The 27,843-nt window shown below is 46.3% G+C and overlaps 1 protein-coding gene and 3 pseudogenes across 1 annotated transcript in view; 3 read left to right on the top strand and 1 right to left on the bottom strand.

Annotated features, from left to right (window-relative positions):
• LOC134984282 (gastrula zinc finger protein XlCGF26.1-like) overlaps nt 1-27,843 on the top strand; it is a 265,738-nt pseudogene that overhangs the window by 6,503 nt on the left and 231,392 nt on the right.
• LOC134984283 (zinc finger protein 271-like) overlaps nt 1-27,843 on the bottom strand; it is a 162,797-nt gene that overhangs the window by 54,039 nt on the left and 80,915 nt on the right. The window lies entirely within an intron of this gene.
• On the top strand, nt 22,019-22,136 carry LOC134984299 (5S ribosomal RNA; annotated as a pseudogene).
• Nucleotides 22,269-22,386, top strand: LOC134984298 (5S ribosomal RNA; annotated as a pseudogene).

The raw sequence follows: 27,843 nt of genomic DNA, 5'->3' as shown, positions 1-27,843 counted from the left end.
GGAATGGGGCATTATACAGTAACACCGGGGATATGTCTGGGTGATGACTGGAGAGGTGAATGCTGGGAATGGGGCATTATACAGTAACACCAGGGGATGTGTCCAGGTGATGATTGGAGAGGTGACTGCTGGGAACGGGACATTATACAGTAACACCAGGGGACGTGTCTGGGTTCTGACTGGAGAGGTGACTGCTGGGAATGGGACATTATACAGGAACACCAGGGGATGTGTCTGGGTGATGACTGGAGAGGTGACTGCTGGGAATGGGGCATTATATAGTAACACCAGGGGACGTGTCTGGGTGATGACTGGAGAGGTGACTGTTGGGAATGGGACATTATACAGTAACACCAGGGGATGTGTCTGGGTGATGACTGTATCATTGTGTGTGTCAGGTTCCTATAAGGTGTCACGATGTCACTGTCTATGTCTCCATGCAGGAGGGGGAGTATATAGAGGAACACAGGGGTCTGTACAAGGACGTGATGATGGAGAATAACCGGCCCCTCACATTACTGGGTAAGAGGAGACTGTCATGTATTGTACAGGGGAGAGCAGGTATGGGGGCCCCTATATACACACATCACCTGATAATCACATATATACACTGTACTCAGTCACTGTGTGTCTCCTACAGATGGGCCCAGTAACAGAGATACCCCAGAGAGATGTCCCCATCCTCTGTATTCCCAGGATTGTACAGAGGAGAATCACAGGATCCCACAGGAGGATCAGGTAGGTGGGATTTAGGGTCTCCCCAATATACCAAAGTGACCATCACTATATGATCTGTAGAGGAGCTGTGTGTCTTATACACTGATATTATACTGTTTCACCTCAGTTTAATCTGACTGTATGCAAATGTCATTATAGTGTTTCTATGACGTCCTAAGTGGATGCTGGGGACTCTGTCAGGACCATGGGGATTAGCGGCTCCGCAGGAGACAGGGCACAAAAGTAAAAGCTTTAGGACTAGGTGGTGTGCACTGGCTCCTCCCCCTATGACCCTCCTCCTCAGTTAGATTTTTGTGCCCGGCCGAGAAGGGTGCAATCTAGGTGGCTCTCCTGAGCTGCTTAGAGTAAAAGTTTATTTTAGGTTTTTTATTTTCAGTGAGACCTGCTGGCAACAGGCTCACTGCATCGAGGGACTAAGGGGAGAAGAAGCGAACTCACCTGCGTGCAGAGTGGATTGGGTTTCTTGGCTACTGGACATTAGCTCCAGAGGGACGATCACAGGCCCAGCCATGGATGGGTCCCGGAGCCGCGCCGCCGGCCCCCTTACAGATGCTGAAGACAGAAGAAAGGTCCAGAAATCGGAGGCAGAAGACGTCCATGTCTTCATAAAGGTAGCGCACCTCACTGCAGCTGTGCGCCATTGCTCTCAGCACACTTCACACCGCGGTCACTGAGGGTGCAGGGCGCTGGGGGGGGGGGGCGCCCTGAGACGCAATGAAAACACTATATATGACTAAAAATACATCCATATAGCCCCTGGGCTATATGGATGTATTTAACCCCTGCCAGTTTTCCTAGAAAAAGCGGGAGAAAAGGCCGCCGAGAAGGGGGCGGAGCCTATCTCCTCAGCACACAAGCGCCATTTTTCCACACAGCTCCGCTGGTAGGAAGGCTCCCAGACTCTCCCCTGCACTCCTGCACTACAGAAACATGGTAAAAAAGAGAGGGGGGGCACTTATTTGGCTAGAAAAAGATATATTGCAGCTATAAGGGATAGACACTTATTATAAGGTTGTCCCTATACATTTTATAGCGCTTTGGTGTGTGCTGGCAAGCTCTCCCTCTGTCTCCCCAAAGGGCTAGTGGGGTCCTGTCCTCTATCAGAGCATTCCCTGTGTGTGTGCTGTGTGTCGGTACGTGTGTGTCGACATGTATGAGGAGGAAAATGGTGTGGAGGCGGAGCAATTGCCTGTATTAGTGATGTCACCCCCTAGGGAGTCGACACCTGACTGGATGGTCTTATTTAAGGAATTACGTGATAGTGTCAGCACTTTACAAAAAACTGTTGACGACATGAGACAGCCGGCAAATCAGTTAGTGCCTGTCCAGGCGTCTCAAACACCGTCAGGGGCTCTAAAGTGCCCATTACCTCAGTCGGTCGACACAGACACGGACACTGACTCCAGTGTCGACGGTGAAGAAACAAACGTATTTTCCAGTAGGGCCACACGTTACATGATCACGGCAATGAAGGAGGCTTTGCATATTTCTGATACTACAAGTACCACAAAAAAGGGTATTATGTGGGGTGTGAAAAAACTACCCGTAGTTTTTCCTGATTCAGAAGAATTAAATGAAGTGTGTGATGATGCGTGGGTTTCCCCCGATAAAAAAATTGCTGATATCTAAGAAATTATTGGCATTATACCCTTTCCCGCCAGAAGTTAGGGCGCGTTGGGAAACACCCCCTAGGGTGGATAAGGCACTCACACGCTTATCAAAACAAGTGGTGTTACCGTCTCCTGATACGGCCGCCCTCAAGGAGCCAGCTGATAGGAAGCTGGAAAATGTCCTAAAAAGTATATACACACATACTGGTGTTATACTGCGACCAGCGATTGCCTCAGCCTGGATGTGCAGCGCGGGGGTGGCTTGGTCGGATTCCCTGACTGAAAATATTGATACCCTTGACAGGGACAGTATTTTATTGACTATAGAGCGTTTAAAAGATGCGTTTCTATATATGCGTGATGCACAGCGGGATATTTGCACTCTGGCATCAAGAGTAAGTGCGATGTCCATTTCTGCCAGAAGATGTTTATGGACACGACAGTGGTCAGGTGATGCGGATTCCAAACGGCACATGGAAGTATTGCCGTATAAAGGGGAGGAGTTATTTGGGGTCGGTCTTTCGGACCTGGTGGCCACAGCAACAGCTGGAAATTCCACCTTTTTACCCCAACTCACCTCTCAGCAGAAAAAGACACCGTCTTTTCAGCCTCAGTCCTTTCGTCCCCATAAGGGCAAGCGGGCAAAAGGCCAGTCATATCTGCCCCGGGGTAGAGGAAAGGGAAAAAGACTGCAGCAGACAGCCTCTTCCCAGGAACAGAAGCCCTCCACCGCTTCTGCCAAGTCCTCAGCATGACGCTGGGGCCTTACAAGCGGACTCAGGTGCGGTGGGGGGTCGTCTCAAGAGTTTCAGCGCGCAGTGGGCTCACTCGCAAGTGGACCCCTGGATCCTACAGGTAGTATCCCAGGGGTACAGATTGGAATTCGAGACGTCTCCCCCTCGCAGGTTCCTGAAGTCTGCTTTACCAACGTCTCCCTCCGACAGGGTGGCAGTATTGGAAGCAATTCACAAGCTGTATTCCCAGCAGGTGATAATCAAAGTACCCCTCCTACAACAGGGAAAGGGGTATTATTCCACACTATTTGTGGTACCAAAGCCAGACGGCTCGGTGAGACCTATTCTAAATCTGAAATCTTTGAACACTTACATACAAAGGTTCAAATTCAAGATGGAGTCACTCAGAGCAGTGATAGCGAACCTGGAAGAAGGGGACTATATGGTGTCCCTGGACATCAAGGATGCTTACCTCCATGTCCCAATTTGCCCTTCTCACCAAGGGTACCTCAGGTTCGTAGTACAGAACTGTCACTATCAGTTTCAGACGCTGCCGTTTGGATTGTCCACGGCACCCCGGGTCTTTACCAAGGTAATGGCCGAAATGATGATTCTTCTTCGAAGAAAAGGCGTCTTAATTATCCCTTACTTGGACGATCTCCTGATAAGGGCAAAGTCCAGGGAACAGTTGGAGGTCGGAGTAGCACTATCTCGGATACTGCTACAACAGCACGGGTGGATTCTAAATATTCCGAAATCGCAGCTGATCCCAACGACACGTCTGCTGTTCCTGGGGATGGTTCTAGACACAGTCCAGAAAAAGGTGTTTCTCCCGGAGGAGAAAGCCAGGGAGTTATCCGAGCTAGTCAGGAACCTCCTAAAACCAGGAAAAGTGTCAGTGCATTATTGCACAAGGGTCCTGGGAAAAATGGTGGCTTCCTACGAAGCGATTCCATTCGGCAGATTTCACGCAAGAACTTTTCAGTGGGATCTGCTGGACAAATGGTCCGGATCGCATCTTCAGATGCATCAGCGGATAACCCTGTCTCCAAAGACAAGGGTGTCTCTTCTGTGGTGGCTGCAGAGTGCTCATCTACTAGAGGGCCGCAGATTCGGCATTCTGGACTGGGTCCTGGTGACCACGGATGCCAGCCTGAGGGGCTGGGGAGCAGTCACACAGGGAAGAAATTTCCAGGGAGTGTGGTCAAGTCTGGAGACTTCACTTCACATAAACATACTGGAGTTAAGGGCAATTTACAATGCTCTAAGCCTAGCAAGACCTCTGCTTCAAGGTCAACTGGTGCTGATCCAGTCGGACAACATCACGGCAGTCGCCCACGTAAACAGACAGGGCGGCACAAGAAGCAGGAGGGCAATGGCAGAAGCTGCAAGGATTCTCCGCTGGGCAGAAAATCATGTGATAGCACTGTCAGCAGTGTTCATTCCGGGAGTGGACAACTGGGAAGCAGACTTCCTCAGCAGGCACGATCTCCACCCGGGAGAGTGGGGACTTCATCCGGAAGTCTTCCACATGATTGTGAACCGTTGGGAAAGACCAAAGGTGGACATGATGGCGTCCCGCCTCAACAAAAAACTGGACAGGTATTGCGCCAGGTCAAGGGACCCTCAGGCAATAGCTGTGGACGCTCTGGTAACACCGTGGGTGTACCAGTCAGTGTATGTGTTCCCTCCTCTGCCTCTCATACCAAAGGTACTGAGGATTATCAGACGGAGAGGAGTAAGAACTATACTTGTGGCTCCGGATTGGCCAAGAAGGACTTGGTTCCCGGAACTTCAAGAGATGCTCACAGAGGACCCATGGCCTCTTCCGCTAAGAAGGGACTTGCTTCAGCAAGGACCCTGTCTGTTCCAAGACTTACCGCGGCTACGTTTGACGGCATGGCGGTTGAACGCCGGATCCTAAGGGAAAAAGGCATTCCGGAAGAGGTCATACCTACCTTGGTCAAAGCCAGGAAGGAGGTGACCGCACAACATTATCACCGCATTTGGCGAAAATATGTGGCGTGGTGTGAGGCCAGGAAGGCCCCCACGGAGGAATTTCAACTCGGTCGATTCCTGCATTTCCTGCAAACAGGAGTGTCTATGGGCCTCAAATTGGGGTCCATTAAGGTTCAAATTTCGGCCCTGTCGATTTTCTTCCAGAAAGAATTGGCTTCACTTCCTGAAGTCCAGACATTCGTCAAGGGAGTACTGCATATACAACCCCCTTTTGTGCCTCCAGTGGCACCGTGGGATCTCAACGTAGTTCTGGGATTCCTCAAATCACATTGGTTTGAACCGCTCAAATCTGTGGATTTGAAATATCTCACATGGAAGGTGACCATGCTGTTGGCCCTGGCCTCGGCCAGGCGAGTGTCAGAATTGGCGGCTTTGTCTCACAAAAGCCCATATCTGATTTTCCATTCGGACAGGGCAGAACTGCGGACTCGTCCCCAGTTTCTCCCAAAGGTGGTGTCAGCGTTTCACCTGAACCAACCTATTGTGGTGCCTGCGGCTACTAGGGACTTGGAGGACTCCAAGTTGCTAGACGTTGTCAGGGCCCTGAAAATATATGTTTCCAGAACGGCTGGAGTCAGGAAAACTGACTCGCTGTTTATCCTGTATGCACCCAACAAGCTGGGTGCTCCTGCTTCTAAGCAGACGATTGCGCGTTGGATTTGTAGTACAATTCAGCTTGCACATTCTGTGGCAGGCCTGCCACAGCCAAAATCTGTAAATGCCCATTCCACAAGGAAGGTGGGCTCATCTTGGGCGGCTGCCCGAGGGGTCTCGGCTTTACAACTTTGCCGAGCTGCTACTTGGTCAGGGGCAAACACGTTTGCAAAATTCTACAAATTTGATACCCTGGCTGAGGAGGACCTGGAGTTCTCTCATTCGGTGCTGCAGAGTCATCCGCACTCTCCCGCCCGTTTGGGAGCTTTGGTATAATCCCCATGGTCCTGACGGAGTCCCCAGCATCCACTTAGGACGTCAGAGAAAATAAGAATTTACTTACCGATAATTCTATTTCTCGTAGTCCGTAGTGGATGCTGGGCGCCCATCCCAAGTGCGGATTGTCTGCAATACTTGTACATAGTTATTGTTACATAAATCGGGTTATTATTGTTGTGAGCCATCTTTTCAGAGGCTCCTCTGTTATCATGCTGTTAACTGGGTTCAGATCACAGGTTGTACAGTGTGATTGGTGTGGCTGGTATGAGTCTTACCTGGGATTCAAAATCCTTCCTTATTGTGTACGCTCGTCCGGGCACAGTATCCTAACTGAGGCTTGGAGGAGGGTCATAGGGGGAAGAGCCAGTGCACACCACCTAGTCCTAAAGCTTTTACTTTTGGGCCCTGTCTCCTGCGGAGCCGCTAATCCCCCTGGTCCTGACGGAGTCCCCAGCAACCACTACGGACTACGAGAAATAGAATTATCGGTAAGTAAATTCTTATTTTTTTGTTTTTTAGGTGCAACGTCTGTCTGATATTAAAACAGAAGATATAAAGGGAGAGGAAGAGACGTATGTGACTGATATAAAGGCAGAAGATATAGAGGGAGAAGAAGAGACGTATGTGACTGATATAAAGGCAGAAGATATAGAGGGAGAAGAAGATACGTATGTGACTGATATGAAGGCAGAAGATATAGCGGGAGAAGAAGAGACGTATGTGACTGATATAAAGGCAGAAGATATAGAGGGAGAAGAAGAGACGTATATAACTGATATGAAGGCAGAAGATACAGAGGGAGAAGAAGAGACGTATGTGACTGATATAAAGGCAGAAGATATAGAGGGAGAAGAAGAGACGTATGTGACTGATATAAAGGCAGAAGATATAGAGGGAGAAGAAGATACGTATGTGACTGATATGAAGGCAGAAGATATAGCGGGAGAAGAAGAGACGTATGTGACTGATATAAAGGCAGAAGGTATAGAGGGAGAAGAAGAGACGTATATAACTGATATGAAGGCAGAAGATACAGAGGGAGAAGAAGAGACGTATGTGACTGATATAAAGGCAGAAGATATAGAGGGAGAAGAAGATACGTATGTGACTGATATAAAGGCAGAAGATATAGAGGGAGAAGAAGAGACGTATGTGACTGATATAAAGGGAGAAGAAGAGATGTATGTGAGGGGTGATCAGCAGTGTAAGGAGGAGGAGATCCCTACAGATATCAGCACAGGTGAGTAATAAACATTTATTACAGAAGTCACATATTCTCATTGCTCAGTCACTACAGCAATCTCTTATCCTACACCCTCCTCCGCCATCAGCCCTGTTCTCAGTTGGGTGTTTATAACACAAGGCTATCCATGACAAACATCACATGTAGAGAGTTATTACACACAACACTATAATGTTATTAAAAGTAACAAGCAGAATATTATTATTAGTGATTATATATAAATGTGTATATATGTATGTATATAATATAATTAGTATTGCTTTTTGTGGAATATGAAATATTTCCTGCTATACAGTAGACCTGAGCTCACCAAATACAATGTGTATAAAATTAAATTTGATTCTAGAACTTCAAGTAAAACAGGTTAAAAGCTTATCACAAGTACATATCTGTATAATCATAAGACAAGCGTTTTGCACTTGTTGTCACCCTTGCATGGGCGGGCTTGTTCTTATCCACTCCAATTCACTCTAAATCCAAATTACATGTCACCAACGCGTTTCATCAATAGTGATTTCTTCAGGGGTGTTTTCTGTTAAAGGCTTTAGCCTTAAATATCAGTTTTGTAGACTTGAAATAATTGTGTAACCTTCAGACGGTAATTGTGGACTTGTTCATGATGAACACATTCCTAATTACTTGTGAATAATAGTTCCTGCTCTGTGCAGTTCTGGGGTTATGACTTTAGGGAATGTAATGGTCAGATCCAATATTGCTCAATCTAAGGTCTCCCAGTAGCCTTACTACATACATTAATGTGTCTTGCATCACTATTGTAACTAACAATAATAAACAGTGGAGTTTTAGCTCATGTATTGCTCAGTGCATTTAAGCCTGCAGTGCCCAACAAGGGATCCCACTATACTGCAGGTCCTACTCTATTGCCTAAAATAATTACCATACAAACAGCTATCGCATTAGTGTTAAATTTTAGGTTTGCTCTCAGCGGCGGGAACAGTGGCTGAAAGGCTTGGATTGGTTTTCAGAGCACCAGTCTGCTGTGCCACCACATCTCACGTGGCCCTCCAATTCACCAGATCTGGGACAGTTTGGCTGGGTCCGGCATTGTACTGTTGGTGCAGGTCCTGATGCGTTTGGAACGATTGGTGGTTGCTAGGGGCCCTCAATGCCTGTGCACCCGATTTGTCATGATCTACTTCGCCCACTGTTCCGCCGCTTAGATTCTTGGTGTCCATGCTTCTTCCACTGTAGATGGATACTACTCACTGTCTACAAGGGATCACCAACAAACAAATGCCGGTCTCGGACAAAACCAGTGGCTCCCTTTTGCCAGTTGCATCACGTGCAGGACCCATGGTTCCATCTGAAAAAGAAACCTGAAGAAAATATCAAAGAATCAATAGCTGGTGCCCTCCAAACCAGGCTGCATCAGTTGGTGCAGCGTAATGTAGAATCCATACAAGGCGGCACTCAGAATAAATAGACCAGGCAGGTTTAGTGTACCAACGTTTCAATGCTCTATTCGCGGCATTTTCATCAGGGAGCAGAACACAAGAGACATACAACCACTCTCCTAATATACCCGGTGGAACCGTCCATGTCGCAATCCGTTGCGCACTCCAGCGCATCAAAGTGACGTCATCTAACACGCTACGTCCGGGGACACGGAGAGAACCCCGTCCACGTGACCTATAGTAACCAATGAGGACAAAAGTATCAAGTAACCTGCCAACAAAACAGTGTAACAACACCAATCAAATTCTATCCTCTTAAATATATATATCTTTCTCTGCCAGGGTCCACAGGTTATCCAAAGGATAACATTGGGATATGATGACGTGATAGCAGATTTGCAAAAAACGGTCAAAGCATTCGGCCTCCCAGCATGCAACGGGCCTGTCCATATATCCCCGCCTCCTGACTCAGGCAAATCAGTTCTTTGGTGCGGCAGGAGCCGGACCATGGTCAGAGGGCTACTGTTTTTTAGCAGCCATACGTTTTCTGATTTTATTTTATTGTATTACTGTTTTTTTTTTTGAGTGATCTTTCTATAAAGCATCTTATACGCACCTTAGAGTCACTCCAACATCTCCCCACCGGGTCGCGACAACGCTTACCCACGTGTACAGTGAGGCAGGCACAGGTTCTGGTGAACCTTCATGGGCTACTTTGCACAGACATTATCCAATGTAGCTAAGCAGTTTATACCAGCTCCTATACCAGTGATAGGTTTCCCTATTAACCCTTACATGCAACATTCATTCTGAGGTTTATACACCTAGGAAATTGTCAGCCTCTCAAAAAAGCAGGCTGAAAGGCTGGTGGTAAGTAAATCACATAGACATGATACAACATCTTCACAGTCTACACATGTTTTAGATGAGGAGTCGTTGGAGGATGAGGACTCATTGCACTTCGGAAGGTCTCAGCTCAGTGGACATACCTGAGCTATTTAGTGCTACGTAAGCCATTCTATCCTCAGAAGAGGCAGCAGAGCCTGTGTTAAAAACTAAGGCAACTGTGTTTAAACATCCCAAAACAGCTGATGGAAATTTTTGGTTACGCCCAGTAGGAAGTTAGAATTCCAAGAAATGGAATTCCAATTATCTTCGTCCAGCTGGGGAATGTTTAAAAAAAAGGGAGGTGACTCCCAAAGTAGATTCGCAGGTCTTAGATTGGTGCGAAAATCTACATTACTTTTATTTTTAACATCAATAAATGATGTCACGGGGGGTGTGGCCTGACTGGAAAGGCAGCAGGAAGCAGGATAAAGGAACTCCTGCTTATATAGGTCCTTTCTGCCATTTACAGCTGTCCTACGGGCTCTTTCGGGCCCTTTCTTGCCCCTCTGTGTGTTTTGTACGTTGCCGAGCCATTCATTTGGCTTTTGCAGGTTGCGGCGTACTCCCGGATCCGAAGCCGCGGACTGAAGTTGTGCAGTGATCCCACCACGGACTGTACCTCAGCCAGGTAGCACTGCTACTCACCGAGGGCTGTGCCCCCTGTCCACTCTTGTGCCTAGCCGTGCTGTTGGAGTCGTGTGGAGAGGCTGACTGGGGATCATCTGTAACCGCGGCTGGAGACATGGAGTGGAGCTGCTCTCCCGGCATCTGATGCGGCGCATACTATGGGGATTGGTGGTCTCAGCAGGGACGCGTCAAGGTTAGTCAGCTCACCCGCTCGCAGCCTGCCTTCTACTTTCCGGCCGTTGAAGCCCTGAGTTGTGGCAATGGGGAATACACGGATCGCTTGCCTGTCATCACTCCAGCAGTGTCCCGGCATCTCCCCTCTCCTCCTAACCCATGGTGCTACGGGGGAATCTGGTGGAGCTGTGAATTATAGAGGACATACACGTGGGGTTCTATGCAGCCAGATAAGCTACCCTGTGCCACTGCATCCTAGTACCCTCTCCTCTCCTGCCTTATTACTGACCTGGTTCACCCACCATAGCTGGCCAGTTTTTTTCTGATTTGGGCTTCCCTGCCAGAAGTGGCCATCTTGAAAACTGGCAATATAGCCACATGCTCTCCTGAAACCAGCCGCTTCTCTGGGAGCTACAGACACTGACAGCCCATGATCAGTGCCCTTCACTACAGCCTCAGTGATTTCCTGCAAGGACTTCTGCTGCTGCGGCCCTACCTGGGCAGTAAGTGGTCGCCTGAACTGCTTTAATTATTATTATTGCCTGGCCTCCACTCCTGCTCTGTCGACTCCCTCTGGTGGCAGACTGTGCTGACTACATCCTCCGTACTGTTTGACTGCTGGGGTTTTTTTTCCCTCCTGCTCCCCTCAATCCCCGTAATATCCAATTAGCGCTCTTGGGGCTACAGTATAGCTACGGCGTAACAGTCCATGTGTCCAGGACAGTAGCAGGCTCCAGTTGCTGGCTCCTATAAATTACTTTACCGCTCAAGGATGGCATCTTCTTGCTATTACCCATAAACAACTGACCTCACAATGTTTCTGTAACCGATGGCCACTGGGGGTCTATGCTCACTGATGTCTCCCTATTTCCACAGTTCAATACTTCTGCTATGTCGCTACTGGCCTCCTGACCTTGTTCTCTAATCTCCGTAATGTTATGCTGAAGAATGGGCAGAACTGGAAGATCATCTCATAAGAAAGCTAAACCTCGTCCTTAACAGGAAACCTCTCAAACTGACTTGAGACCTTTTCTTCTTCCTAATCAACTAACATTGAGCCCCAGTCCTGATCATTCAGAATCTTCTCTCATCCCGTCTCCAAGTCCTTCTATGATGGCTTAAACCCATTGTTTAAACCCATGGCAAGCCAGGTGGGCTCCCTTCTTCTCTCGGTTCTCCTTCAAAGTCTTTAACCGCCCAGGAACCTTAAATTGAAGAGCAGATGCACTTTCTCGTTCTTTTCAAATGGATGATTCACTCAACTCCTCTGAGAAACAATTTATTGTGAATCCGGCTTCATTTGCTTCAACTCGTACTGTTCCTCTATCTTCTCCGAGGAGAACTTTTGTAGCACCAAAATTTTGCAGGAAATTGCTTACGTGGGCTCACCCTTCATCTTTCTTGGGTCATGCTGGTGGTCTTAAGACTCTCAGGTTCATTCAGCGATTCTACTGGTGGCCTCATCTTACAACGGATGTGTTTGAATTTATAGCTGCTGTTCCAAATGTGTTCAACATAAAAGTCCACGAACATCTCCCTCAGGTCTTATTCATCCACTTCCAACACCTCAAAAGCCTTGGACTCCTTTCTTACGGATGTTCATGTCCCCTGCTCAGAAAGACTGGATGGATTACCTCCCATTTGCTGAGTTTGCATACAATGACCTATATCATTCTTCTACCAATTCCACTCCTTTTTTAATTAACTATAGTTTTCATCCACGAGTTCCTTCCTCTCCCACCTCTTGAGGTTCCTGCTGCTGAATCCGCTTTTCGTCAGTTCACTAAGATTTGGAGACAAATTCATAAGACGCTACTTAAGACTTCCCAGAAATAAAAGACCTTTGCTGATCAGAAACGTAGGGCTGTTCCTAGTCTCTAAGTGGGTGATTGTGTTTGGATATCCACCAGAAACCTCAGACTCAAAGTTCCTACCAGAAAGTAAAATTCATCGGTCCGTATCCTATGAAAAGAGTGTTGAATCCTGTTTCTTACAAGGTGAAACTGCCTCCCTATTTGAAAATTCCCAATGCCTTTCACATTTCTCTGCTAAAGCCTCTTGTACTAAATAATTTTTGGGCAGCTTTCCCTTAACCTCCCAAGGTTCAAGCTGCTCAAAATGAGGAATTTTAGGTTCATAAGATTCTTGACTTCCACAAGAGGTATGGTCATCTCCAGTATCTCATTGGAAAGGATATGGTCCGGAGGAAAGATCTTGGGTGGCTGCAGAGGATGTTCATGCTCCAAGACTGAGTTGTGCCTTTCATGCCAAGAATCCCACTAAGCAGCATGGGTGTTCGGAGACCACCCTAAAAAGGGGGGTACTGTCAGCATCCGGAGTCTTACCACCGGTTCTGGTCCCTGCGGCCTTCCTCTTAGCTTCCTCTTAGCTGGCTGGTGTCGCTGCGATGGATAGGAGCTACAGCAGCGAGGTCTTCTGGTGCGGCTGCCAGGTGTCTGGAGGCCGGGGTCCGGGTCCTGGGGAGGGGAGCATGGCAGCCGGAGGTGTCTGTTTCCAAGTGTCCTGTTGCTGGAGTGCGGCGTCTGGGAGGCTGAGGCCAGAGGTAGTGGCTGTGTGCTGGTTCCACATGTGTCCTTTGTGCAGGGAGCCACCATGTTGGAGACCAATCCAAGTCAATAGGTATCCCAGTTCGTATCCAGCCAATCCGGTACAGGCTTCCCTTATAAAAAGGGGTTGATGCTTAGCTATGTTGCCAGTACTTCAAGTTACTTGCTGCTGTAAGGTGCCCTGCGCTCCCAGGTTAACCCCTGGTATCCTGGTTCTGTTGTGTCCGCCTGGTGGTCAGTTCTGTTATTGCAGTCCTTTGCTCCCAGTCCACCTGCTCTTGTGGTTTAACCACTGGGCCCTCTATCTGCTAGAGGGTCTCTGTTTGCTGATGGTGCTCACAGCGATCCTCTCTTCAGCATTGTTTAAAAATCACAAGTCATCTCTTCAATCAGTGTTCTTCAGCATCGTTTACAAATCACTAACCTTCCATCTTTCAGAATACACTCAGACTTCTCTCCTAGTCGTTGTGTATGATTGAGGTTTTATTAAAACTGAATTCCTCTTTCTTCAGTGTATCATTCTCGGTCATTGTCCTCATTGCCTATCCCTCTACATCCATGGGCCTAAGTCTTCAATCCATGAGTAAGAACTACATTCAGCCACCTCGTTTCCTGCCTTTGCCGATAGCTGCTCCCTCAGTCAATTATCAGTCGTCAGATCCCCAACACAAGCCAAGTGTGACATGGAAGAAGGGGAATTCCTGGTTTCTCTGGATATTAAGGATGCATATCTTCACATCCCAATATGGCCACCTCTTCACGCTTACCTCAAGTTTGCACTGCAGGACAGTCACTACCAGGTCCAGGCCTTGCCTTTTGGTCTCTCAACGGCACTGAGGGTGTTATCAGGGGTGATGACAGAGATGTTGCTACAACTCTGCAAGCAGGAAGTGAACATTGTTCCATACTTGGACGATCTCCTCATAATGGCTATATTCAGAGCACTTGATGGAAAAGATCAGCCTTCAAACACGACTACTCACGGATCATGGGTGGATTCTCAATCTGCAGAAATCCCACTTAGAACCTACGCAGAGGCTTCAGTTCCTGGTAATGATATTGGACATGGTATCTCAGAAGGTGTTCCTTCCTGTGGACAAGGCAAAGATAATTCAGATGATGGTATGTTCAATTTTGAAGCTGAACAAAGTTTCGGTACGTCTTTGCATAAGCTTACTTGGAAAGATGATGGCCTCCTATGATGCAGTTCGGTACGGAAGATTCCATGCATGACCATTCCAGCTGGATCTGCTGGACAAATGGTCTGTGTCACATCTGCACATGCGCCAGATGATATGCCTTTCACCAAACGCCAGGATTTCCCTCTTATGGTCGTTGCTGATCTCCCTCCTGGAGGGTCGACACTTCAGAATTCAGGATTGGATTCTGTTGACATACAGGTATGGTCGGAAAACGCACCAACTGTGGCATACATAAACCAACAAGGAGGTCCAAAGAGCAGAGCTGCAATGAAGGAGGTGTCACAGATACTCCTCTGTGTGGAGCGGAATCCCAAGGCCATTTCCGCCATATTAATTCCGGGAGTAGACAATTGGGGATCAGACTTCCTCAGTAGACACGATCTGCACCTGGGGGAATGGGGCCTCTACCCGCAAGTGTTTCAGCAGATATTTAATCAGTGTGGCTACCCGCAAATCAACTTGTTGGTTTCTCAGCTCACCAAGAAGCTTCTGCGTTACTGTTCTGGGATGAGGGATCCACAGGCCGCAGCAGTGGACGCTCTGGCGACACCGTGGATTTACCGGTTAGTGTACTTGTTCCCTCCAGTTCCTCTAATTCCAAGAGTTCTCAAAGGACTTAAAGGGACAGGGTTCAGCCAATTCTGATTGCCCCAGACTGGCCCCGCAGGGCCTGGTAAGTAGACATTCTAGCCTTATTACTTATAGGCCCCTGGCCTCTGCCAATTTAGGATAATCGTCTTACACAACGGCCGTTCATCTATCCAGACTTACCACGGCTACGTTTGATGCAATGGAAGTATATTGGGACGATTTTGCCAGGAAAGAGATACCGGGCAAGGTTATCTCGACTATGCTCCAAGCCGGCCAGATGGTCGCATCGAAACATTACCATTGCATATGGAAGAAATGTGTCTCTTGGTGTGAGGGTCAACAGTATTCTGCTATGGATTTTCATCTGGGACATTTCTTGCACCTCCTGCAGGCTGTTGTGGATGTGGGCCTATGTTTAGGCTCCATAAAAGTTCAAATCTCAGCCTTGTCTTTTTCTTCCAGGGAACAATTGGCTGTTCTCCCAGTGGTCCAGATGTTCTTGACAGGTGTCCTTCATATTCGACCACCCTTTGTTCCTCCCACAGCGCCATGAGTTCTCAATTTGGTTCTGGCCTTTCTCCAATCGGTTTGATTGAACATTTACACAAGGTGGACATGGAGTATTTGACATGGCAGGCTATCATGTTGTCCTTGGCCTCAGTGAGGCGTGTTTTGGAATTAGAGGCCTTATTCTGTAAGAGTCCATCTGGTGTTTCATGAGGATAGAGCATTGCTTAAAACTCGCTAGACATTCTTGCCTAAGGTGGTGTCAGCATTTCATATCAATTGGCCAATGGTGGTTCTGGTTGTCACTGGCACGTCTGTTACACCAATGTCCTTGGACGTGGTTTGGGCTTTGGAGATTTATGTCAAGAGGCCAGCTATTCTCAGAAAATCAGACTCGCTTTTTGTTCTCTATGATGCTTCAAAGATTGGTTGTGCTGCTTCGAAGTAGTCTATTGTGTGTTGGATCAGGCTTACGATCCAACAGGCTCACTCTTCGGCAGCTTTGCCGCTTCCGAGGTCTGTTCAGGCCCACTCCACACGGTCAGTGGGTTCTTCCTAGGTGGCTGCCCGGGGTGTCTTGGCTTTGCAGTTATGCTGGGCAGCTACTTGGTTGGATTCGAACACGCTGTAAAGTTTTAAAGGTTCAACACCTTGGCTACTGAGGACCTTCAGTTTGGTCAATCAGTTTTGATGGGGTCTCAGCACTCTTCCACCCAGTTTGGAGTTTTGGAACTTCCTCATTGTACTAAGACCATCCCAGTATCCCCTTGGACATTAGAGAAAATAGGATTTTAATACCTACCGGTAAATCCTTTTCTCGTAGTCCATAGGGGATACTGGGCGCCCGCCTCTGTGCTTTGATATTTTCCAGCAAGAGTTGTTCTTGTGTGTTGTAGCTTGGGTCTGCTTTTGCTGTCCCTATTTTCAAGTTGTGGTTAGTGTTGCTATCCTCTTGTTATGTTGTGTGCTGGTTCATTCTCTCACCACTTTCTTGTTTCTTTTCCTCCTTTCAAAGCATGTTCGTCTCCTCGGGCACAGTTTTCCTAGACTGAGTCTGCAGGAGGGGCATAGAGGGGAGGAGCCAGCACACTCTGAAGAAGTTTTAAAGTGCCAGGCTCCAATGGACCCCATCTATACCCCATGGTACTAAGACCATCCCAGTATCCCCTACAGACTACAAGAAAAGGATTTACCGGTAGGTATTAAAATCCTCGGGTGAAGGTATCACTGTGAAGGCACCGTTTCACATTACAATAACCTTAGTAGGAAATACCGATTTGTATTGTACATTTCCTTGGGTGGAATAGATGCCTTTTGGCCAGCGTCACAGGAGAAATATCTGCAGATTATCCAGGCACTCAGCTGTGGATGAGGAAGACAAAACAGCCTGTAGAATGTGTTCTTTAATATGAAAAAAGTGGACCCTGAGCAGACTGTCCCTCTGTGCTTGGATAGGGGCCTGTGTGGACTTTGGGAGTCTATGGATCCTGTCAATAAGAAAGTCAGCGGCAGAAGCCTTCAGTGAAAGTTTCTGAAAAGAGAACCGTGGCATGATCATAAAGCTCAGCATTTGTAGCAGAATCCGGAACGCCCATTGGCCCTCCTTCCGAGTTGTTCGCTCGCTAGCTGCTTTTAGCAGCTTTGCACACGCTAAGCCGCCGCCTACTGGGAGTGAATCTTAGCTTATCAAAATTGCGAACGAAAGATTAGCAAAATTGTGAATAGACACTTCTTAGCAGTTTCTGAGTAGCTCCACACTTACTCGGCATCTGCGATCAGTTCAGTGCTTGTCGTTACTGGTTTGACGTCACAAACACACCCAGCGTCCGCACAGACACTCCTCCATTTCTCCGGCCACTCCCGCGTTTTTTCCAGAAACTTTAGCGTTTCTTTACACACTCCCATAAAACAGCCAGTTTCCGCCCAGAAACACCCACTTCCTGTCAATCACATTGCGATCACCAGAACGAAGAAAAAACCTCGTAATACCGTGAGTAAAATACCTAACTGCATAGCAAATTTACTTGGCGCAGTCGCACTGCAGACATTGCACATGCGCATTAGCGACTAATCGCTCCGTTGCGAAAGAAAAATAACGAGCGAACAACTCGGAATGACCCCCATTATTCTGATATTATTTCTCTGAGAGCAGTCTTCTAAATCAATGACTTTATCACGAATAGAGACCAGGTCTTCCTGAAGGGTGTCATGTGCTGAAATCAGATCTTTGTGAGACGCAACAATCTTTCATCTTAGTCTGTACGAGTGCCAATCTCACTGATACTGGACCTCAAAAACTTGAATATTAGAGTTAAATTCTGAGATTATTTCAGTAGAGTAACAGGACCATCTAGAGTGTCTTAAGATGTCTGCAGCCATTACAGCTGGGCTGTGCGTCTGACAAGAAGAAGCAGATGATGTTGTAGCGTTCTCAGAAGGACCAACTGAATTCGAGGTACCAAAGAGATGGACAGGTGGGGCCGATTTGGTACCTTTGAAAAATTTTGGGAGGCATGGTAGGCCGGCTACAAAGAGACTGACCTCTCAAAGATAGGAAAATACAAACGATCTATAAATAAAAGGAGCAGTAGTACGCTGTCAGGAGGTTACATCAAGATGACTCCATTCAAAATGACATTCTTAGTCGGGGTGACGGGGTAATCCGAGCTAAAATTTCAAGTAAACATGATGTAATACAACTCAAATAACACAGTAATGACCGAGATATTCCACTAGAGGTCAGCGTGATCACAGACGTGAAGTACTCAGCACAGAGAGACACAAATGGCAAAATATATTCAGTGGATAAATCCACAAAATAATATACTGTGAGGTTGTAATCAGAGTGTAATGAGCTGTACTCAGACGATACTTGATACTGGGCTCTACATGTAGACTGAGAGGAAGTAGATTATAATGGAACCATATAAATAGAAGGTAGTTTCACCTCCAGGCAAATGCTTCAATTTAGTGTAATGACCCCGGTCCAGCCGTCAGGACACTTATTTATATTAAACCTTATTGAAGGCAGAAGGCAAAGCATGCGATGGCCGGGCACCAGGATACAAAATGGCAGCCGCCTCACTTCCCAATATCACCGCCGGGCTCCGGTGACTGTGGGCAGCCCGTTCTGTCCCCAGCAGTAGCGGGAGCTATGCACCTGTGTTACCTGGAGAGCAAGTACTCCCACCTGAGCCAAAAGCGCCTTCAAGTCAGGTATCCGGAGCATACAGGAAAGACTGGGCACACTTAGCCCCAGTATACAGCCCATGGCTTCAGCGGCGTCACTAGGCTGCGGCAGTGAACGGTGCCCAGAGTGAGTGGAGCGAGCGGCTTTAGGGCAGTAGAAGTGGGGGACTTAATAGATTGGGTCTTGGTCCCAGCGGCGGCTGAGAGCTATCAGGTAGGGTAGATAAGAAGCCACTTAGTGAGGAGAGCTCCAGAAAGCACGTCTGGATGGACCACGCTCCTCTTATTTATTATTTTATATACTAACAGGGGTGACAGGTGTGGTACATCCCTGCAAAGGCAGATCCAATCTCTTTCTCATCAGACTCTGCTGTCTTCCCTGCACTCTCACTCAGATGTTCACTGCTGCCAGTAGCACACGTATGAGAAGCAGAAGTATGGCGGCAGCAGTATAGATTCTGATATGCAATCTCTGTATCATACTTACCGTACACGCATCATCCTTATTACTATTGAGAATAGAGGTAAGACACTGATGATGGGGATGTAAAAATAAGATTTTAATTATCTACCAGTAAATTATTTTCTCGTAGTCTGTAGAGGATGCTGGGGTCCATTTAGTACCATGGGGTATAGACAGGTCCTTTGGGAGCCACTTGCACTTTAAGAGTTTAATAGTGTGGGCTGGTTTCCCTCTATGCCCCTCCTACCAGACTCAGTCTAGAAACTGTGCCAGAAGAGACGGACATACTTTGAGAGAAGGAAATACACAGATAGTGGTGAGATTCACACCAGCTCACACATAACAAAAAGGAAAGCCAAACTAACCAACTTGGAACAATTCAGCGACGGCTAAACCAACAATACTGAACCAAGTAATAATGCAGTAATACGAAGCACAGGGCGGGCGCCCAGCATCCTCTATGGACTACGAGAAAAGGATTTACTGGTAGGTAATTAAAATGCTATTTTCTCTTGCGTCCTAGAGGATGCTGGGATCCATTTAGTACCATGGGGATGTACATAAGCTCCCAGTACAGGAGGGAGAGTGCTGAGGTAATTGCAGAACTGACTGACCAAACTTGAGGTCCTCAGGGGCCAAAGTATAGAACTTGTAAAACTTAGCAAACGTTTTCGACCCTGACCAAGTAGCCGCTCAGCAAAGCTGAATAGCCGAGACCCCCTGGGCAGACGCACAGGAAGAACCCACTTTACGGGTAGAGTGCACCTGAACAGATTTTGGAATTGGCAATCCTGCCGCGGAATAAGCATGCTGGATAGTAAGCCTGATCCAGCGTGAAATTGTCTGCTTAGAAGCAGGACACCCAATCTTGTTGGGATGATAAAGTACAAATAGTGCGTCCGACTTCCTGTGACGAGTAGTTCTCTTCACATAGATTTTCAAAGCCTGCACGACATCCAAGGACTTTGAGGTAATTGAGGTGTCAGTAGCCACTGGCACCACAATAGGTTGGCTGATATGAAAAGCTGACACAACCTTAGGGAGAAATTGCTGACGCGTTCTGAGCTCAGCTCTATCCTCATGGAAAATCAAGTAGGGGCTCTTGTGCGACAATGCCCCCAATTCTGACACACATCATTTTCCCCTCTCTCCCCCCCTCTTTCCTCCTCCTCCTCTCTCCCCTCTTCCCCCCCCCCTTTTTTCCCCCTTTTTTCTCTTTCTTTCTTTCTTTTTCTCACTCATGCGCTCCCACCTTTCATCTCACAATCATGTCCCACCTTTTCTGCACACACCTATTCCAATCCATAACAAACACTTATCACATTTACACTTCAAACAATAGGCACTTTCCAAGCACCACACTCTCTCTAACTTTTCACTTCTTATTTTTATTCTTGATTTCACAATCTTCACATACATTTACTCACATATATTAACAGTTGCTATTTACCCATGCTTATTTAATATTTCACATATTTTATATATATTTTTTTACAAAATGTATTTAATTTATTTTATTTTATTTATTTATATTCATATTTTTATATTTTGTATATAATTTTTTTTATATTTTACACATTTTAATTCAAATATTTCATATTCCCATTGTTTTATTCATTCTTTCACTCATTCACATCATCATCATACTCTCCTTTCTCCTTTTTCGATTCTCTCCCTTCCGTTTCCCTCTTCAAATATGGCTACCACACTTACCTCTTTTCCCTACCCTTCCTTCCCTCAATGTCCATCCCTCTTTTCCCTCACCAAAGATGGCTCTCATAGTTAATTTTATCCTTCTGCCAATAGGCTCCTTTATCAGTCCATCATTTTTTACTGTAATGTGATAGGTCTTCACAGCACTTATAACCTGGACACATGAGAGCATGAGAGAGAAGCTCTCGTGACCAAGCCTGAAGAGGTGAAACGTACGTCGAGTACGTCCTGAGTGACGTCATCGCGGACGCCCAGTCCGGAAACGGGCGGCCGCGTTCATCACCTGCAGCGGGACTCGTTGTGAGGATACAACGACACGGGCCGCACACCTTGCGGCGGCGGTAAATAACACACTAGACCACCAGGGTTTTGTTATATTTACATTTAGTAATTACATCCATCACCACTGTGTGGCAAAAAGTGTTTAACCACAGATCCAAAACAATTAACATCGTCCCACAACAGTATTTGGTACCAATATTGTGCATTCTCTGGTAGCACAGTTTGGCTACCCATATATTCTATATGCTCAGTATCATTTACATGAATAACTAGCACTTGTATTGTACCTCTCTCCCGCACATGCTCATATATGAGACTAGGTTACTTTACCTTGATTTCTGATACCAATTATTGTGGTGTACCCATGGTATATTTTTGATTTCATTTCTCTCATTTGTTATTTGATATATATTCAAGATTAACCAGCATATCAATATTGTATATATGCATTACGTTTGATTCTGCCTTTTTTCTGTTTAATTTTTCGCCTATTTATTATTTATTAATTTTTTTATTTTTATTTAATGTTATGTGAGCCAGCCGTGAGCTCTTAACAATCACATGATTACCTATTTATTTTGATTTATTTTGTGTTTTTTGAAAGAACTTTTACCAATATCATTATCTCTGCTACTCTCTGGGGAGCTCACCCAGAGCTCAAAAGTCAACAACCAATTAGACCCAGCCAATTTTTTCACACAGCATCCATCTGTAACAATTCATCTTTTCATCACATTCCATCACCACACATATTCACCACTCCATATCTGCAACATCTCATCTCTTCATCACATTTCATTACCACACACAATCCCCACCTCATATCCTTCATACCCTTTTCTTCATCAGCAGATACACATTTCACACACACACATAGCTTCACCAATTTTTTCTAAATACACATTCATATTCATTCCTCTTCTTCTTCTTCTTTTTCTTCCCTTTTTTTTCTTTCTTTTTTCCCCCTTTTTTTCTTTTTCGTCTCTCTTCATCTCCCCCAATCAATATTTCTCTATCACCAACACACACTCCTATCTGGAAATACCATCTCAGAACAATTTTTTCATTATATGTGAAGTACAGCCAGCAGAGTGTGGTTTCTCCATTACCTTCTCACATTTTGGCCCACGGCCATACTACCCTGAATACGCCCGATCCTGTCCAATCTCGGAAGCTAAGCAGGCATGGCCTGGGCAGTATCAGGAAGGGGAACCTCCTGAGAATACCAGGTGCAGTGGGCCCCTTTTTCAAGAATAATATCCCTTCATCACACTTTTGCCTCTGGAAAAACGTATTGAATATATTTTTCTCTGAATAACGTATGGTACAGATAGTAGCAGTGATCTTCCTTTGTCATTTAATTCCAACATTCGGCCCACGGCCATACTACCCTGAATACGCCCGATCTTGTCCGATCTCGGAAGCTAAGCAGGCATGGCCTGGTCAGTATCCGGAAGGGAAACCTCCTGAGAATACCAGGTGCAGTGGGCCCTTTTTCACTAATATATAACCTCTGACTTATTCTCCCATTTTTCTCTTACCTTTTTGGTATTTCTATCTCCAGTTCTACACTACAACCACACTACCAGGTACATCTACATTTTGGGCATGTTCAGTGATGATTTTTCTTGATGCCTTTGATACCATTCGGTACTACACGGCATCCATACATAACATACACCATATATACTTTTAACGTATATACAGATATATAACATATCATTGTCGCTTGATATTTTCACCTCTTTCAATCATCTTGTACCTCATATGTTAAAAAGGTCAACAAGTGTTTTTATTAGTCCACAAGTTCTTTTATTATAGACACCATTTTTTTGTTACAATTATATTCAGTATTATTTACTTCAACTTTTATCTTCAAGAAATAAATAAAGGTTAAGTTTTATTTTATTTCCTTTCACCACTCATAATCCGATCTTTACTAAGGAGTGCTCCCAAACAAGGGTTTTTTGTCTTTTCTCTCCTTTTATTGTAGTCTAACCTACAAAATTCCTGGGAGCACCGCCAATCACCAGCAGTTTAAGAATCATTCATTAACTGCATATATATTGGTCTTTTCATTTTCTCATTATATTTCAATATTATTGTTAGACTAGTGCGGTTCCACAACATTTATTTTCTAGCATAATGCTTAGACATTACCCCCTTCCTAGCTTGGATCAGAGTAGGAATAACCCTTATTTGGAATGCCCTTCCGAGCTAAGATCTGGCGTTCAACCTCCATGCCGTCAAACGTAGCCGCGGTAAGTCTTGATAGGCAGATGGCCCCTGCAGTAGAAGGTCCTCGCGAAGAGGACGAGGCCTCGGAACCTCCTGCAGGAATGCCAGAAGATCCGCGTACCAAGCCCACCGTGGCCAGTCCAGAGCAATGAGGATCGCCGGAACTCTTGATCTTTTTATTAGTTTGAGAATCCTTGGGATGATTGGAAGTGGAGGGAATACATACACTAACTGGAACACCCACGGAGTCACCAGGGCATCCACCGCCACTGCTTGTGGGTCTCGTGAGCTGGAACAGTACCTCTAAAGCTTCTTGTTGAGGTGAGATGCCATCATGTCTATCTGAGGTACACCCCATCGGCGTGTTACCTCTGTGAATACCTCCAGTTGGAGGCCCCATTCTCCTGGATGGAGATCGTGTCTGCTGAGGAAGTCCGCTTCTCAGTTGGCCACTCTCGGAATAAAGATCGCTGACTGTGCCAGCGAGTGTCTTTCTGCCCAGAGGAGGATTCTTGTTACCTCTGACATTGCAGCCCTGCTCTTCGTTCCACCTTGCCTGTTTATGTAGGACACCGCTGTGACGTTGTCCGACTAAACCTGAATGGCTCGATCTTGCAGAAGATAAGCTGCTTGTAGAAGGCCATTGTATATGGCCCTTAGTTCCAGAATGTTTATTGGAAGGACCGATTCCTGGCTTGACCATTTTCCTTGAAAGTTTTCCCCCTGGGTGACTACTCTCCGACCTTTGAGGCTTGCATCCGTGGTTAGAAGAATCCAATTCTGAATCCCAAACCTGTGGCCCTCGAGCAGGTGAGAAGTTTGCAGCCACCAGAGTAGTTAAGTTCTGGCTTTCGGTGATAGGAATATCCGCTGGTGCATGTTAAGATTCGATCCCGACCACTTGTCCAGGAGATCCAGCTGAAAAAAAACGTACATGTAATCTTCTGTATTGTAGAGCCTCGTAGGAGGATACCATCTTCCCCAGAAGGCGAATGCACTGATGAACTGATACCTGGGGAGGTTTCAAGACATCCCGGACCATTGATAGGATCACCAACGCTTTCTCCACCGGTAGAAACACCCTCTGCTCTTCCGTGTCAAATTTCATCCCCAGGAAGGGCAGTCTCCCTGTCAGTTCCAAATGTGACTTTGGAAGGTACTGGATCCACCCATGGTCCCAGAGTAGTTGAGTTGTGAGCGCAATACTTCTCCTTGGAAGATGCCTCTATCAGCAGATCATCCAGTTATGGAATTATGTTCATTCCCTGTTTGCGTAGGAGGAGCATCATCTCCGCCATGACCTTGCTGAACACCCTAGGTGCTGTGGAGAGGCCAAATGGCAATGTCTGGAACTGATAGTGACAGTCCTGTAGAGCAAACCGTAGATAGGCCTGGTGAGGTGGCCAGATCAGAATGTGAAGGTACGCATCCTTGATATCCAGGGATACTAAGAATTCACCCTCCTCCAGACCTGAGATCACCGCTCTCAGAGACTCCATCTTGAATTGCAAAACCCTCAAGTAGTGGTTCAATGACTTCAGGTTCAATCTGGGCCTTACCGAACCGTCTGGTTTTGGGGCCACAAACAGGTTTGAGTAATAACCCTTGGTTTTTGGGTGAGGTGGAACTGGAACAATGACATTTGTTTGTACCAATATTTGAATGGCTTCCTGTAGGATAGCACTTTCTGTCAGCGAAGCTGGTAAGCCTGATTTGAAGAATCTGTGAGGTGGGAGTTCCTGAACTCCAGTATGTACCCCTGGGTAACAATATCTGTTACCCAGGGGTCTAGGCATGATGACACCCAGACATGACTGAAATCTTTTAGTCTCACTCCCACCTGCCTGATATCCAGGCTGAGAGGTCCACCGTCATTCTGAGTATTTGGAAGAAGCAGAACCTGGTTTCTGTTCCTGGGAACCTGTTGGTGCAAGTTTTTTTTATCTTCCCCAACCTCCTCTAAAGAAGGTGGGAGGGGGTTTTGATTTTTTTTAATTTTGCAGTCCAAAAGGACTGCAGTGTAGGTGTAGGATAGGATTTCCTAGCTGGGTCTGCTGCGGAGGGAAGAAATGTCGACTTACCCGCAGTCGCCGTGGAAATCCACGCACCCAATGCGTACCCAAATAGTGCTTGACCTGTGAATGGCAGGTTATCCACACTTTTCTTGGATTCTGCATCCGCAGTCCATTGGCGTAGCCAGAGTCCTCTGTGTGCCGAGAGAGCCATGGAAGTAGCAGGCCAATGTCCTTCATGGCCTCCACCATGAAACCTGCAGAATCCTGTATGTGACGTAAAAACAAGTCAATGTCACTCCTATTCATAGTATCTAAGTCCTCTAGTAAGATGCCTGACCAATAGTGGGCCTTAAAGCCACAGCTGTAGCAGTGTAGAGTGATTTGAGCATAGTCTTAATCTTGCGGTCAGCCGGCTCCTTTAAGGCGGTTGAACCAGGGACAGGTAAAACCACCTTTTTAGACAGCCTAGATACAGAAGCGTCTACTATAGGTGGGTTTTCCCACTTCTTCCTATCCTCTTCAGGGAAAGGGAAAGCAATGAGAATTCTTTTAGGGATCTGGAATTTTTTCTCTTGGTTTTTCTAGGATTTTTCAAACATAGAGTTTAACTCCTTAGAAGCAGGGAAGGTAAGCGAGGACTTCTTATTTACTGTAATATAAGATTCCTCTACTTGTTCCGGAACCTTCTCAGAAATATGCAAAACATCCCTAATGGCTTCAATCATTAGCTGCACCCCTTTAGCAATGGATGCATTCCCCCCCCCCCTGCATATCCCCATCACCGTCCCCTGTATCAGAGTCGGTATCAGTGTCAGCTTTCATTATCTGGGCAAGTGTACATTTTTTGGGTATGTAGGTGGGGTTTTAGATGAAGTAGTGGGAGCTGAATACTTCATACCCACTACAGATTGTCTCAAAACCTGCGTCTGTTTCTCAGTATGTGACATCCTTGTTGAAATCTGGGATATCATTCCCCTTAAAGTATCCACCCATGGGGGTTTGGATTCAGAAGGCTGAGACAGCACATTGCAGTCCTGAGTACATGGAATAGACTCCTCAGGAGAAGATACACACTCTGCAGCACAGGACACAGAGTCCTTAGACATGGTAATGTGGACACACACACACACACACACACAGGAAAATGTCAGACACAGTTTCCCCCAGAGTACCTGCAGAGAGTCACAGAGTATAAGGAGCAGCCACACAGCGCCCCTGTAGGCAGTTATGATAAAAGCCGGTGCTGACTTTAATATGGATGGCAGCGCTCCCTGTCAGTGTCCTAGTTCCTAGGATCTGCAGGGAGAAAATGGCGCTGGTGAGTGCTGGATCCTCTCTGAGAGGAAGCCCCGCCCCTTGTAATGGCGTGCGGTTTCCCGAACTAATTTGTTTATACTGGCCTGAGGATTTTAGTGATAACAGGGGGATTAGCGCCTGTTAGCTGTGTGACCAGTGTAGGGTTTATCCGCGCTGGCTCAGGACACCCCTCAAAACACCTACACTGTGGGTTGCTGAGCCTTCCTGGAGTGCTGCCTGTCAGAGCTGCGCTCCCACCCTTGTACCGCCATACCCTGCTGCTAACCGGGACGCCGGCGCTGTACTCAGCACTCTTCTTTCTTCTGGCTTTATTAGGGGGTGGCGGCCGTGCTGCGGGAGTGAGCAGTCGCCTCGAGGGCTTGTGATCAGCACCCTCAGGAGCTCAGTGTCCTGTCAGCGGAGTAGAGAACCATTAACTCTTCATGAAGTTGGTTCCTTCTCCCCCCTAAGTTCCACGAAGCAGGGAGGCTGTTGCCAGCAGCCTTCCTGCAACCTAATTAACTCTAGAAAATAAAAAACTAAGAGAACTCCTAAGAGCTCCCCTAGCTGTGACCGGCTCCTCAGGGCACATTTTCTAAACTGAGTCTGGTAGGAGGGGCATAGAGGGAGGGGCCAGTCCACACTATTAAACTCTTAAAGTGCCAGTGGCTCCCAAAGGACCCATCTATACCCCATGGTACTAAATGGACCCCAGCATCCTCTAGGACGTAAGAGAAAGTAGATTATAACCTAGCAGAGGATGATGATGATTACAGGGTATCATATGGTGTATTGCATGTAAAGTACCTTGTTCCACACCTACTCTGCTGTAGCAATATACCTTATATAAGGGTGAGTAACACGTGTACAGGCTTACCAGCGTATGAGCACACACATAAAGGAATGCTACCTTACCAATGCTTCCAGGAGTAACGTTAGGAGACATTTCTCTGATCTATCAGCTCATATGACTGATGTTATTGTTCATCTAGAGTCTACGATATGTTCCCCATCTATTGTTTTACATTGGTGCTGACATAGGACTTGGCGAGTGACTACATCTCTATTGATGTTTCATGGTTAGTTATAAGAGAGAGGTATATCTAAGTCTTATTATAATATTATATTTGTTATTGTGAGTATTCTCAGGAGGGTGGACACAATGATTGAGACACAATATTATAAAGCCTTCATTAAAAGTTATGTTTTATTATACCCACACATTTACAATTAAGTGTCCCAGAGAGTCGTCTTATCCTATTGTTGACAAGATTAATATTGTTCCAGAAAATGTCACATTTCCATAATGTATTTTATTTCCAGCAGATGGACACACAAGCAGAAATATCTCAGAAGGACATCTAATGTTATCCCCGGATTGTGACATAAAAGATAATGA

The sequence above is a fragment of the Pseudophryne corroboree genome (assembly GCF_028390025.1).
Source record: "Pseudophryne corroboree isolate aPseCor3 chromosome 3 unlocalized genomic scaffold, aPseCor3.hap2 SUPER_3_unloc_47, whole genome shotgun sequence".
Lineage (NCBI taxonomy): Eukaryota > Metazoa > Chordata > Amphibia > Anura > Myobatrachidae > Pseudophryne > Pseudophryne corroboree.
This window is presented reverse-complemented; position numbering and strand designations above follow the sequence as displayed.